General features: G+C 39.2%; 1 non-coding gene across 1 annotated transcript; it reads right to left on the bottom strand.

Annotated features, from left to right (window-relative positions):
* Positions 1-6,942: 6,942 nt before the first annotated feature.
* Positions 6,943-7,049, bottom strand: LOC113188612 (U6 spliceosomal RNA). The gene has a single exon (XR_003301562.1). It is a non-coding gene; the product is annotated as a U6 spliceosomal RNA (small nuclear RNA).
* Between the last annotated feature and the right edge of the window lie 7,628 nt (positions 7,050-14,677).

The following is a 14,677-nucleotide window of genomic DNA, read 5'->3' on the forward strand; positions in this document are numbered from 1 at the left end:
TTTCCCCCCTTTACTGTCCTACCTCCCATTGTTGGTTTTCAATGTTATTTTCCATTTCCTCTTCCTGTAATGTTTTGCCAAGGATTTTTTGAAGAGATGGTTTTCTAGCTGCGAATTCTTTTAACTTTTGTTTATCGTGGAAGGTTTTAATTTCATCTTCTATCCTGAAGCTTAATTTCGCCGGATACACGATTCTTGGTTGGAACCCATTTTCTTTCAGTGTTGAAATATGTTATTCCAGGATCTTCTAGCTTTCAGAGTCTGTGTTGAGAGATCAGCTGTTATCCTGATTGGTTTACCCCTAAATGTAATCTGCTTTCTTTCTCTTGCAGCTTTTAAAATTCTCTCCTTATTCTGTATGTTGGACATCTTCATTATAATGTGTCTAGGTGTGGATCTCTTATGATTTTGCACATTCGGCGTCCTGTAGGCTTCTAGGATTTGGGATTCTGTCTCATTCTTCAAGTCTGGGAAGTTTTCTCGTATTATTTCACTGAATAGACTATTTATTCCTTTGGTATGGAGCTCTGTGCCTTCCTGTATCCCAATGACTCTTAAATTTGGTCTTTTAATATTGTCCCATAATTCTTAGATGTTCTGCTCATGGTTTCTTAGCAGACTTGCTGAGCTGTCTATGTTCTTTTCCAGTTGAAATACTTTGTCTTCATTGTCTGATGTTCTCTCTTCTAAGTGATCTACTCTGCTGGTAGTATTCTCAATTGAGTTTTTAAGTTGGTTTATTGTTTCCTGCATTTCTAGGATTTCTATTTGTTTGTTTTTTATTACCTCTATCTCCCTGTGAAATTGATCTTTTACTTCCTGGATTTGTTTGTCAATGTGATCTTTCATTGTCTGATTTTGCTGTCTCATGTCTTCCTTGAGACTCCAGATCATCTGAAGCATATATATCCTGAACTCTTTATCTGATATTCCATCTGTTGCAGCTATTACCTCTTCTAAAGTTGAGTTGACCTGCATTGCTTGTGATCCTTTCTTTCCTTGTCTTTTCATACTGCACGCGCTTCTTTCTGCTTGGTGCAACTGTTGTGTTTTTGAAATTTACCCCCTATTTATTTATATTGCTCTTGTATAGTTGGGAAGCCTCCCTTGCAGGGCGGGTAGTGGCTGTGCGCCTCCTCTATTTAGGGTGGTCTGTCTACCACGCTGATCGGTCGCAGGTCTGCCCCCACTGCGGGCACGGGTGGCGGCTCTGCTCTGCCCCCACTCCAATTGTGGTAACGTAACTACCACGCCCTGGGGTCTTTGGTCCTGATCTGGATGTGGGTGGCGGTTCTGCTGGGTCCCCACTCCAATTGTTGTGAAGTGTCTACCACGCTGGCAGGCCTCTAGGCTGGTGGGTCGAAGTTCTGCACAGCCCCCAATCCCAATGGGGGTACCTGACTGCCTCTCCAACGGGTCGCTGGGCCCCCTCCGGACCCGGGCGGCAACCCTGCTCCGCCCCCACTCCAACCAGTGTGACGCGACTGCCTCGGTGTTACGTGTCCACCGCGCTGGCAAGCTACCTGGCCTGTCTTACCAGTGGGCCGCAGGTCTGCCTGCCCTGCTTGCTCAGATGACAGCTCTGCACAGCCCCTACTCCAAATGAGGTTACTTGGCTACCGCGCCGCGGGGTCGCTGGTCCTATTCTAGGCGCGGGAGGCTACTCTCTTCAGCCCCAGCTGCCTTTGGTGTGTCATGATACCACTCCGGCGGGTCACTTGGCCTGCTCTGGGTGCAGGTGGAAGCCCCACTCTACCCCACAGCACCCAGCAGGAGCCTGACTGAGAAGCAGTCACCGCTGGTTCCCTAGCCTTGGGCCGACGGTAGCCAGAACCCCGCCTCTCAGATCCCATTACTCTTTCCGCTGGGAGCTGGCTCCAGCGAGCGACCCCCACGGGTTACCCAGCCCCAGGCCAAAACTGTTCCGGGAGTCAGAACCCAGTCGCCCCAAGCTCAGCGCATGCTCCACTTGGAGCTGGCCTCCACCAGCAGTCTCCGCAGTTTCCTCAGACCTGGGCCAGGTTAGCCCCGGGAACCAGAATCCAGCTGCTCAGTGCCCGGCGCACGCCTTGCCAGGCACGAGCCTCTAGGAGTATTCTCCACAAGATCCCCAGTCCCGAGCCTGAGCAAGAAATCTGTCTGCTAGATGCAGGCAAATACCAGCCTGAAATCACCTTTTCTGTAGCTGAATGAGCTGAGATCAGTAGAACATGGGGGTGATTACACCATCTCTCCGAAATGGCGGCTGCTGTCCTCCTCTGTGGTCCGACCGGTGTCTGGAACCAAACTGGACCGCTTCTCTCCTTTGTCTCAAAGCTGGAACTCAGCCCTAAGCGCTGCCAAAGTCCTAGCGCCAAACCGCTAGAGGCAGTTCACAGACTCAGGCCTGCAGGGCCCAGTCCAGCCGCCTCCGCGGCCGGCAGGATTGTGTCCCTGCTCCGCGTTGCTCCGAACCGGCTGGGGGTGGGGTGGGGTGCTAGGAGTGTGGATCGTAGCGCTGAACCGCCAGAGGCAGTTCGCAGACTCAGCCCTGCGGGGCCCAGTCCAGCCGCCGCCGTGACCGGCGGGATTGTGTCCCTGATCAGCGTTGCCGAGATTCACTCGCCTGGGACAAACTGACCCCTCACACAGACTTACTAGTTATCGGCTGGTCTCCTTTCAGTGGAATATTGTTAGAAGATCCTCAGCAGGTCCCATGCAAGTGTATTTATGTGTCTCTCTGATCCCGTTACTGCGGAGGTATAGAAAATGCTGCTTGCTGGCCGGCCGCCATGTTGGATCTCTCCTTAGTAAAGCTTTTATGTTTTTAAAACCTCACTTAAACCTTAACTGACAAAACGTTTACCATCTTGTTACTCTTATCTAGTTTACTCATGCCTAAAATCTTATGCCCTATTTCCAAGTATTGCCATTGTTCTAATAATAAATGCTGGAGATGATGTGGAGAAAAAGGAACACGTTTACACTGTTGGTGGGACCGTAAATTAGTACAACCACTGTGGGAATCAGGATGGCTGGGCAAGGAGCCACCCTATAACCCAGCTATGCCACTCCTCAGTATTTATCCTGGAGAATTAAAATCATCACACTACAATGTTACATGCATACACATATTTATATTAGCACAACAGCCAAACTATGGAACCAGCCTAGATGTCCAGCCTAGGAATCCATGGATAAATAGATAAAGAAAATATATATATGTACAACTGTAGTTTTATTCATCCATAAAGAAAACCGTGATAATGGCATTTGCAGGAAGGTAAATTGAACTAGAGACCATTATGTTAAGTGGAATACGTCAAACTCAGAAGGTGAAGGGACAGCTTTCTCACATATGTGGAAGCTAGAGAGGAAAAGTGAAAGAAAAATGGCAGATCTCATGAAAAATCAAAGGGAGACCAGTAGAGGAAAAAAATCAAAGGGTGAGAGGTGTATAGAGAGAGGAAAAGTGTTGGGGAGTGATATTGGACAAATTATATTTTTATATTGTATATTGTGCATGTACAAATATGTAACAACAAATCCCATCAGTATGTACAACTATAATGTGCTAATAAAAAAATGGGAAAATATAATTCCAGCAGGGGGGAAAAAAGAACCAATTGCAGGGGCTGGGGATGTGGCTCAAGCGGTAGCGTGCTCGCCTGGCATGCATGCGGCCCGGGTTCGATCCTCAGCACCACATACAAAAAAAAAAAAAAGGATGTTGTGTCCGCCAATAACTGGAAAATAAAAATGTTGAAATTCTCTCTCCATCTCTCTCTTCTCTCTCTCTAAACAAAAAATTAAAAAAAAAAACCAATTGCATATTCTTATGCTGGATTTAACCATAAGTAAATCTGGCCCTTCAACTTAAGTCTGAGGTCACTCTAAGAAAAAAAGAGGGGCTGGGGATGTGGCTCAAGCGGTAGCGCGCTTGCCTGGCATGTGTGCGGACCGGGTTGGATCCTCAGCACCACATACAAAGATGTTGTGTCCGCCGAAAAACTAAAAAATAAATATTAAAATTCTCTCTCTCTCTCTCTCTCTCTAAAAAAAAAAAAATTTTATACCCCAATTTGGACTGATACACACACACAAAAATGTCATTTCACTTGCAGTGATATACATATTAATGAAGATGATTAGGTGCTAACAAGGTAGTAATGATGATATCTTTCCAGAAAACTCATTAGATTTTTTTTAAAAACTTCAATTTCCAGGAATATCTCTTTATCTTCTCCAAAATACTTTCCTGTTGCAACATATATTTAACTTTATATTCCCCTAATTATAATAAAAAGCTGAAAAATGGACACATTTAACAATAAGCCAAGATCCTCTCTTGGATGCTCTGACTCCACCCCAAAGCAGGAAGCGGTTTCTTTCCTTTTGTCCTTCCCTAGTACTTTACCTGCATTTCTCTTGGTGGACTTAAAACACTTCCTGCCTTACCTTGTGGTTACTTATTTATATACTTTATCTCCCTTACTATTTTTAGGGAAAGAAACCACATCACATTCTTTCGTGGTGGTGTTTTATATATTGCATGAGCACAATAAAAAAATACTACTTTAAATTCTTTTTTTTTTTTAATTTTAGCCACAAATATTTTTGAAAATATCAAACCACATAAAAACCTCATTTGCTTTTAGCATTACCAAAAAATCCATTCATACGACAACACTAAAACGACAAAAATTCATAATCCAGTGGCCTCACAAGTCATAAACAAACCTTTATCGTGCCAAGACTTGGAGTACATTTATGAATAAAGCATGAAGGTGGAACCAGTGAGAGTGACTAACTTTTCTTAGAAAAGTCAAAGACAGATGGACAATGGAATTGACATTTAAGATGTTAACTTGAGATGAAAAAAGATTTTTAGGCATAAAAAATAGCATAAGGAAAGGTAAAGGGTTGTTCTTTGGGGAGCAGATAGTTCGAAAAAAACAAAAATCTCTGAGTTGGCAAGTGGTTTCCATCTGTCTTCAACACTTAGAGCAAAAACCATTATTGAGTGGCACTTTGCTGAGTAAAATCAAAATATAATTAGAAAAAGATGAGTTTTGCTCTTAATTGAAAATTTACCAAAGAATCTTGAACCCATATGAAAATCTTCTATTCCACTGGATTATCATATTTCATATTTATTGCAGGGCTGCATGTTTAACTGAGCATGAATTCTCTGGTGATCAAAGATATTTGGCTAGCAACTGAAGGACTTAACCACATCTAGGGCAGGCTCCTCTCTTCTTTCCAGCATGAACACTCTAGTGTCACATAAAAAATAGAAGTTTTTTCCATACTCATCACCTTCATAATATTTTACTCCTGTATGATTTCTTAAAACCTGGCTTTTGATTATTTTCCACCTCATTATGTGAATTTAGGTTTTGCCCAATAAGAATGCTTTGATGTCTAATTTGAATCAGTAAAGAATAAAAATGACAAGAGGTATTTTGGGGTGGGTATTATGTTTGCCAGCAGAAATTGTTTCTCAGTTCCTTCGATGTCTTGTTTTTTCACTGTGGTGATCTGGTCCTTAAACTAGTTAATTCTACACAAGAGACTAAAAGAATCTTGCTGCACTAAACTGAAAACAAATACAGGACTACAAAGAGGCATTGCTTCCCTTTCCCTCAACCATTTCAACACTTTTTAGGGCATAGAGCTTGATGACCAGAGCACACGCTCAATGCCAGCTTCCACGTGCATCATGTTAGGCCCGGTGCACTTATGCAAGGCACAACCTGTACATTCACCCACCAGGGCTTGAAAGCATATGGGGAATAAAGCCCTTGAACTTCATCCATAACCATTTACTGTAGCCAGTCAAATCATTACTGAACATACTCAAGAGGAAGAACTCCACAAAACTCAACCCAGTCCTAGTGTCTGAGTACAAATCATCAAAGATGGAAAGTGCTGGGAGGCCAAAGAAAGAGACAGACAGATCAAGGATTGTACAAAATGCAATTTGTCAGGGACTTATGAACAGCAGCATGTCTTTGGTGGCAGCAAGACAAGTGGATCACTGTATTCCCAGGCAGGGGGATATATGCTAATCTATATGGGCCATGGTCAACTGGAATGGACTTGGCCTTTCTCAAAATCTATTAATATGCCCAATGTCAGTTAAGAAACATTCTAGGCATCAGCAGAAATATTGTTCTTTTTATAGTTATCTTTTATGAACTGCTTGTTAAAGGTTTGTGTTTTTCAATACATTTCTGAATATTCATCCTTATATATTATAAAATATGTTAGTTTATCCTTCCAAACAGGTTTTTTTTTGCAATTAATTTAATAGAAAACCTACAGAGAAAATTATGTCAGTTTCTACAATGTATTTTCAGAACTAATAAAATGTGACTCTAGCAAAACATTCTGATAAATAACAAGGCTATTTCCATGTTCATGGTCAATAGTAGTGTGAGTTCCATATAATGACTCATCCTAAACACAGATGCTCCTTCTAGCCCAACAGTCTTTCCAAAAAATTTTATAAGTTGTAGCTGAATTGTTGAAATTCTGTTTTTTTAAATTTAAACTGTTGCTATCCTTCAATTCCTCTGTCTACTCTCTGTAAGCATAAATAACATCCCTTGAATACCCTCCAACTCTCCTGCTCTCCAGCCCCAGTAAGGAGTTTATCCCACTTATGTTATTAGAGACCTAAAATGATGACACCCTGCCACCTCATTGCTATCTAGAAAAATTTTAGAGGGAATATGAACGTCTTGAAAGGAGTAAGGAATGAAGTAAGAAGTTGCAAGGAGCCAACTTTGCCAGCCCTGCCAGGAAGAGCACCTTGAGTTAAGAGATGCCCTTTGATGTGAAAAATGCTGCCCATGTCAGCTTCCTCTGTAAGATAACCTCTTGGAACTCAGCATTTTATACACAGCTGTGTATTAGAACCCCCTGAGAAGCTTTTTGTTTGTTTGTTTTTCCTTTTAAAAAAATATGGAACGCTTCACGAATTTGCATGTCATCCTTGTGCAGGGGCCATGCTAATCTTCTCTGTATCGTTCCAATTTTAGTATATGTGCTGCTGAAGCGATCACGAGAATCTTTTTTTAAAATACAGGTTCTTAGATCCTCTCCTCCGGGCACAGGAATCTGTATTTTTAAACTGTTCCCTGGTGATTATAAAATAGGGTGATGAGCATTGCCAAGCTGATAAAAACTGCCTAGCCACCCACTTTTAATGTTTACTCATTGGCCATTCATTCAAGAAGTATTTGCTGAGTGTTCTCATAGAGTTTGTTATAAGATGCAACTTGTGTGCTGAAAAAAATCCTTGGACTAGGAATCAATTAATTTACATTCTGGTTTCATCCTTGTTACCAACTGCTAAATATTTTAACTTTTGTGGGCCTTAATTTCCTTAAGCTTAAACTGAATGATTACTACAATGCTTTCTCCCTGTTAAATGATATTCACAAGTAGACAAAATTTATTATAAATGGAATGGCCCTTCTGTCTTTATCACACATATACAACTTTCTCTCAAAAAAATAGTATTGCTAGAAGAAACACATGACATAGAATCTTTCTATAATTACAGAAATGAAAGATATTTATTTGATATTTCAGCATGAGATATTTTCCCAGAGAGATCTATCAGCTATATAAAAATATTTGTCATATATGTAAGCAGTGTTAAAATATGTCTTTTCTCAAAAATGAAAAAAAAAGTGCATTCCCAAAAAGAAATTGCATCCAAACTTACCTCCCAATGAGTAAAAATAGGACTAAAGATTATATTGAGATCTCCTGGAACATTAGCAGACGTACTGTTAAATATGAAAGAACTCAAAAAAGTCACGTCTTGAAGTCTGGGAAGCTTTGTGGTCAGCTTGTTGTAATTTTCCATCTCATGTTTCTGGGAGGGCTGGCAGTAAGTGTTTCCTGATGGGTTTCCTTCTTTCTTTGCATATTTTAAGGCTATTTCTATCCACTATGAATACATTCATGTATATTTTTCTTATTAAAAAATTTCTCCTGTCTTATAGCCAGCTTCTCCAACCAGGCTTCAGGCAGCATTTGGATGTAGAAATGATTCCTTTCCAATTTCTCCTTACATGGAAAGGGAGTCTTCTCTCTCTAAAGTTGCTCTCCAGTCTTTGTCTCCTTTTCCTTTCCTCAGTTGAAACTGACCTGGAAAGGATGTAATTGCAATCATTTTGGAGTGAACTTCAATTAATAAATTATACTTTCTGGGTATATCTGTATCTTCAGCTTTATTATTCATTGAGAAAATAAAGGCTTTGTCTCTCTGATAATGAGGTACCAGAAAAGGCTTTGTGTGTAGTGAGACCTATTAATGTGGCTCTGATCTCTGGGTGGGGGTGGCTATCCCAACATGATGTCACATGGCACACATAGCCCAGCACAGCCCCGCTTTCTTTTTCTTTTTTAATTTTTTAATATTTATTTTTTAGTTGTAGTTGGACACAATACCTTTATCTTATTTATTTTTTATGTGGTGCTGAGGATCGAAGCCAGGGCTTCGAATATGCTAAGCGAACGCTCCACCACTGAGCCACAGCCCACAGCCCTGCTCTCTGTATACTGAACACTGTGGCAGAAGCTGAATTGCCCCAACATCTTGGGGTTGGGGGGTTACTTTTCCCCTCTCCTGCATATTTGTGAGGATATATTTGCAGAGAATACGTTATTGGAATCTTAGTATTTGGACACTGAAATTCATCAAAACTCGTGGTTAACATTTTTTCCCCTGGTCTATACCATTCACAGGCACAAATTGCCTTTTCAGAAAAATCTCTTTCTCTCTCAAGGGAGGGGGACAAGCATCTCCTGGTGGAAACTGTGATCCAAACAAACTTCCTGAGTACAAACACAGGTCAAATGAGCTACTTGGGCCAGATCCAGGATTGTGCAGGAACTTATACAATTGATGGATCTCTTTAAAAAGAGGATACATAATGATGAATAAAACATTAGATGAGAAAGGAAATCACAAATTTTTTAAAAGCTCATGAATACCACAAATGTTATAAAGTTCAAAAATTATCAGAATATTATTATGAATCAATTGCTTGACACACCTCTGTTCATTTTTCCTACCTTTTTTGGCTGTACTCTTTAATTACCTCTTCACTATAATTTTGTAATTATTTTCTAATTGAAGATAATCAAAAAATAATTTGATCTTTCCTCCAGCATAGTTGAGCTAAGTGTTTTATTGGCTTAGAAAAGCTTCTTTCAGTTTTATAATTATTATTAGTAAAGTCATGTTAATTTTTAAGATTATTGTCAAATTTGGAAAAACCTCTTGAGTTTCTTTCACATCTGTGCTATAAGCTTCTCAGGGCATTTAAGTTTTCTAGAACAGAGACTAACTTAAAGTAACCAGTTAGTAATTGATGTTCTCGTTGTAGTTGTGTAGAACAACTTTTGAATAATAATTTTTGTGTTATTTTTATAGGTATTGGTATTTCATATTGTTATCAGTCTGGGTACAATGAGGAGCTAAAACCACACAATAATTCAATAGGCAAAGCTTAATCAAAACAAGCAAAACAAAACAAAAAAACTACATTATCTCGGAGCTGAGATTGGCACAACCAAGACTGAGATACAGATATTGTTGGAGGGTGTGACTTTGAATGCTGAATGGCAGGGAAGTTGCCGGGCTGCTCACTGGTAGAACTTGCTGGAACTTTGCCCTGTTCAGTGTTGGTGAAAGCTGGTCTGGGGAGGTGTCTCATTCAAGACACTCCTTTGCAGAGTGGTCCTAGGAGCTTACCAGAGGGAGCTGCAGACTGCTGTGCATTGCAAATGCCAGGCACTGGAGAAGCTGCTGGCACTGCAGGAACCAGGCCCAGGAAACCTTATATCTGCAGGAATCTGATCTGGAGATGCTGCATGTGGAAGTCCTCTGTGCTACAGCAACTGTCTCAGCACACCAGAGCCAGTGAGCTCATCTTTTCCCCCTGCAGTGTCTTCCCAGCACCTTCTCATCATGAAGTTTCAGTACCAATTGGCAAAGGAAAATCATTTGCAGGGCTCTGATCCATTTTTCAAAATGCAGTTATAAAAAAAGGCAGTACATTATCAACCACACATATGTCAAATTGCTGAGAAATTCAAATCTTTGTCATGTGATCTACTCATCTTTACTAGATGAACTGTCAAACAATCCAAGAGCCTTGTTTCTTCCTCTTTTTGAGTTACTTCTTTTGTTATACTCTTGAAATCATTTTGATACCATTTGCCTCTGGATGTCAGAATTATTTCCATTGATTATATTGTTGTTCTTTATCCCTTTTGATTCATAGTCCATTGATTTTTAATATATTTTTATTTGTTCTTATTAGTTATACTCGATAGTAGAATGTATTTTGACATATTATACATATATGGAGTATAAGTTCTCACTCTTCTGGTTGTACATAGTGTAGAATTACGTTGGTTGTATAATCATATATGCACATAGGATAGTAATGTCCAATTCATTCTATTATTTTTCCTATTCCCATTCCTCCTCCCTTCCCTTCATTCTCCTTTGTCTAATCCAAAGTACTTCTATTTTTCCCTATTCCTCCCTGAATTAGCATCCATATATCAGAGAAAAATTCAGTCTTTGGTGTTTGACACTGGCTTACTTCACTTAGCATGATATTGTCCAGTTCCATCCACTCACTGGCAAATGCCATAATTTCATTCTTTTTTATGACTGATTAATATTCCATTGTGTATATATACCACAATTTCTTTATCCATTCATCTGTTGAAGGACACTTAGGGTGGTTCCATAGATTAGCTATTGTGAATTGAGTAGCTATAAACATTGATGTGGCTGTGTCACTGTAGTAGGCTGACTTTAAATTCCCTGGGTATAAACCTAGGAGTGGAATAACTGGGTTAAATGGTGGTTCTATTCCAAGTTTTCTGAGGAATCTCCAAATTGCTTTCCAGAGAGAGCATTTACACCAATTTGCAGTCCCACCAGCAATGTATGAGTGCACCTTTTTCCCCAATGGCATTCTTCATAGAAATAGGAAAAGCAGTCATGAAATTCATTTGGAAAAATAAGAGACCCAGAATAGCCAAAGCAATCTTTAGTAAGGAAAGTGAAGTAGGAGGCATCATAATACCATACTTAAAATTATACTACAGACGTATGGTAACAAAAATGGCATGGCATTGGCACTAAAACAGACATAAATACCAATGTAACAGAATATAAGACACAGAGGTAGACCCACATAAATACAGTTATCTCATACCAGACAAAATGCCATAAACATATATTGGAGAAAAGATAGCCTCTTCAACAAATTGTGCTGGGAAAACTGAAAATTCATATATAGCAAAATTAAACTAAACCCCTATCTCTCACCCTGCACAAAACTCAACTCAAAGTAGATTAAGCACTTAAGCATTAGACCAGGGACCCTTGTGCTTAACAGAAGACAAAGTAGGACCAAATCTTTATCATGTTGGCTTAGGAACTGACTTCCTTAACAAGACTCCTAAAGCACAAGAAGTAAAATAAAAAATCAATAAATAAGATGGAATCAAACTAAAAATCTTCTTCAGAGCAAAAGAAACAATCAAGAATGTGAATCGAGAGCCTACAGAATGGGAGAAAATCTTTGCCACCTGTGTACCTCAGATAATGCATTAATCTCTAGGATATATAAAGAACTCAAAAAATGTAACATCAAAAAAAATAACCCAAATAATAAATGGACAAAGGAAATGAACAGGCACTTCCAGAAGAAGAAATACAATTCATCAACAAAAATAAATGAAAACATATTCAACACTTGTAGCAGTTAAAGAAATGCAGATTAAAAACTACACTGAGATTTAAGCTCCCTCCAGTCAGAATGGAATGATCAAGAATACAAGCCCACTGATTTTTATCAGAGTGGTCTCAGTTCTTTAGTAAATAAATTTAAAGCTGACCAAAGAATATGCCCTTCATATTCCTCTCCTAGTCATGGTCCCTTCATAGTCCTCTCTTACCCACAGTTTTGCTTCATATGGTTTCAGTCACCTGTAGTCAATTGTGGTCCAAAAGCATATTAAATGGAAAGTTCCAGAAATAAACAATTCATAAGCTTTAGACTGTGTGCCATTCTGAGTAGTACCATCCTGCTCCATCGTTCCTGGATGTGAGTCATGCCTTTCTCCCTTTGTCTATGCTGTGTGTGCTACCCACCCACAAGTTACTTAGCTGACCTCTTAGTTATCAGACCACTATCATGGTATTGCAGTGCTTGTGTCTAAATAACTCTTATTTTACTTATAAATGACACAAAACACAAAATTAGTGACACAAAGGAGGCTGTAAGGTATAACAAATGGTAGAACACATCACCTCCAGTACTATGTTGCGACACTGTAGGGCCATGTTATATACAGTGTTTGGTACTATCCAAAGTTTCAGGCACCCACTGGATGGAAGTCTTAGGATGTATCTCTTACAGGTAAGCAAGGGAACTGCTATATAACCAAATTAGCAGTCTATAATTTATTGAAATAATTAAAAAGACTTTCCAATTTGCAGTGAAATTGACATTCTCAGCTCAACTTTCCTTAGGTAAATTCTAAAAATGCCCATGGCCATTCCAATGTCACCTGACTTTGTGAAAAAATCTAATGATGGGAAATATGGGTGGAAAGAAATGGTGGTTAAAATATCTTACATTGGCAAGTTTTAGAAAAACATGTAATCATGTAAAAACATGTGCCTGTGTAAAACGATATAGCTACGTAGCCGCAGAACCTGACCACGGGTCAGTTTTTTTCTCTTGTCATACTTAACTCTCTGGTAAGCAAGCAAACAAAAAGAAACACAGCAACAAAAAACATCTCTGGTTCATTCTGCACAGTTTTTAAACAAGGCCCTCTGTAAGCCATTTCAGGCCCATATTGGGACAAAGTAAAAGTGATCACAATGTCTACTCAGGCGTTCCCACTGCTCCTCAGCTCATGGCTTCCTAGATGCCTTAGATCCCACTCCATACTGTATTTTGGTCCACATTCTTAGTAGCCCAGGGATCAAGAAGTCTTCTAAATTCAGAAGCCAAAAAGGTATTGTAAACGACAGAAGATGCTCTGAGAGGAAAAGAGGGATTATGAAGAAAAGCGAATGACTTGCCCCTTGGAAAGGATGACTGTCATCATATAGAAATATCTATCCTATGTAATGATTAGATTTTTCAAGAGAAGATAAAAATCTGGACTTTTATACAAATCTCTTAAATATTAAACATAGGCAATTAATAAATAGTTATAATCCTGTGGGTCTTCTGACATAAATCTGGTATCTGACAGACTATTTAACCAAGTGAAAGTGACCATCCTGTATCCTATCTATCTTCAAAACACATCATCTTGTTTTATAATATTGGTACTTATTATTACCTGACATTTATTTCTTTTCTGACACCCCTGCTCCCCACTACAATGAAAGCTCCATCAATAGGGATCTTGTATAAATTATTTGCTGCTATATCCCTAGCACCTAGACCAGCACCTGGCACGATACACTCAATACATTTATTGGATGAATGAAGATTCATTTTAGTGTTTACCTCTAAATGTTTTATTTTTAATATAAAGCATCATAAATCAAGATGCTTAAATTTACATTTCAACTGAAATGAATTTCATTAAAATTTTTAATTATATTTCACTGAAAACTTTTAGTTTGCAATACAAAATCTAAGATTCAGGGGCTGGGGTTGTGGTTCAGTGGTACAGTGCTCTCCTGGCATGCGTGAGGCACTGGGTTCTATCCTCAGCACTACATATAAAAAAATAAAGATATTGTGTCCACCTAAAACTAAAAAGTAATAAAAATATCTGATTCAGAAAAAATTCCTTAGCTAAAACTATAAAGTATAATGAATGGGAAATAAAATAAACATAAAAATCCAAAATTTTTGTAGTCCCATGAAAATTTTTGTTTTGTTTTCTTTTGTTTTGTGCTTTCTTATGTCTGTGCTTTTCATTATGAGGGATAAAGTTTTGTGTAACTGAGATTTGTTGAAGCATTTGACATGTCTTCTAATTTGCTCTCTATGTTCACATATTGATTATTTATTCATGTAATATAGATTATTAGATTCACTCTTTTTAGAACAGAGCTAAATAGCCAGAAGAATTAATTTTGAAGGTCAGGTGTGGTGGTGCATGCCTATAATCCCAGCAGCTCTGGAGGCTGAGGCAGGGGGATCGAGAGTTCAAAGCCAGGCTCAACAACTTAGTGAGGCCCTAAGCAACTTAGTGACCCTGTCTCAAAAAAAAAAAAAAAATTAAAAAAAGGCCAGACTCAGTGGCACTCATCTGTAATCCCACTGGCTCAGGAAGCTGAGACAGAAGGATCATGAGTTCAAAACCAGCCTCAGCAACGGTGATACACTAAGTGACTCAGTGAGACCCTGTCTCTAAATTAAAAAAAATAAAATAGGACTGGGGATGTGGCTCAGTGGTTGAGCATCCCTGAGTTCAATCCCTGGTACCTTAAAAAAAGGGTAGGGGGCTGGGGATGTGGCTCAATGGTTAATCGCCCTGGGTTCACTCCTCACTTAGAAAAAAAAAAAAGAATTAATTTTGTCCTCCTTTTTGGAAATGCAGGATGAAAGACTTCTTGTCACTAATTGGAATTTATCAAAAGAATTTTTAAGGCCAAAGATTTACATTTGCAATG

The sequence above is a fragment of the Urocitellus parryii genome, chromosome 5 (assembly GCF_045843805.1).
Source record: "Urocitellus parryii isolate mUroPar1 chromosome 5, mUroPar1.hap1, whole genome shotgun sequence".
Classification (NCBI taxonomy): Eukaryota; Metazoa; Chordata; class Mammalia; order Rodentia; family Sciuridae; genus Urocitellus; species Urocitellus parryii.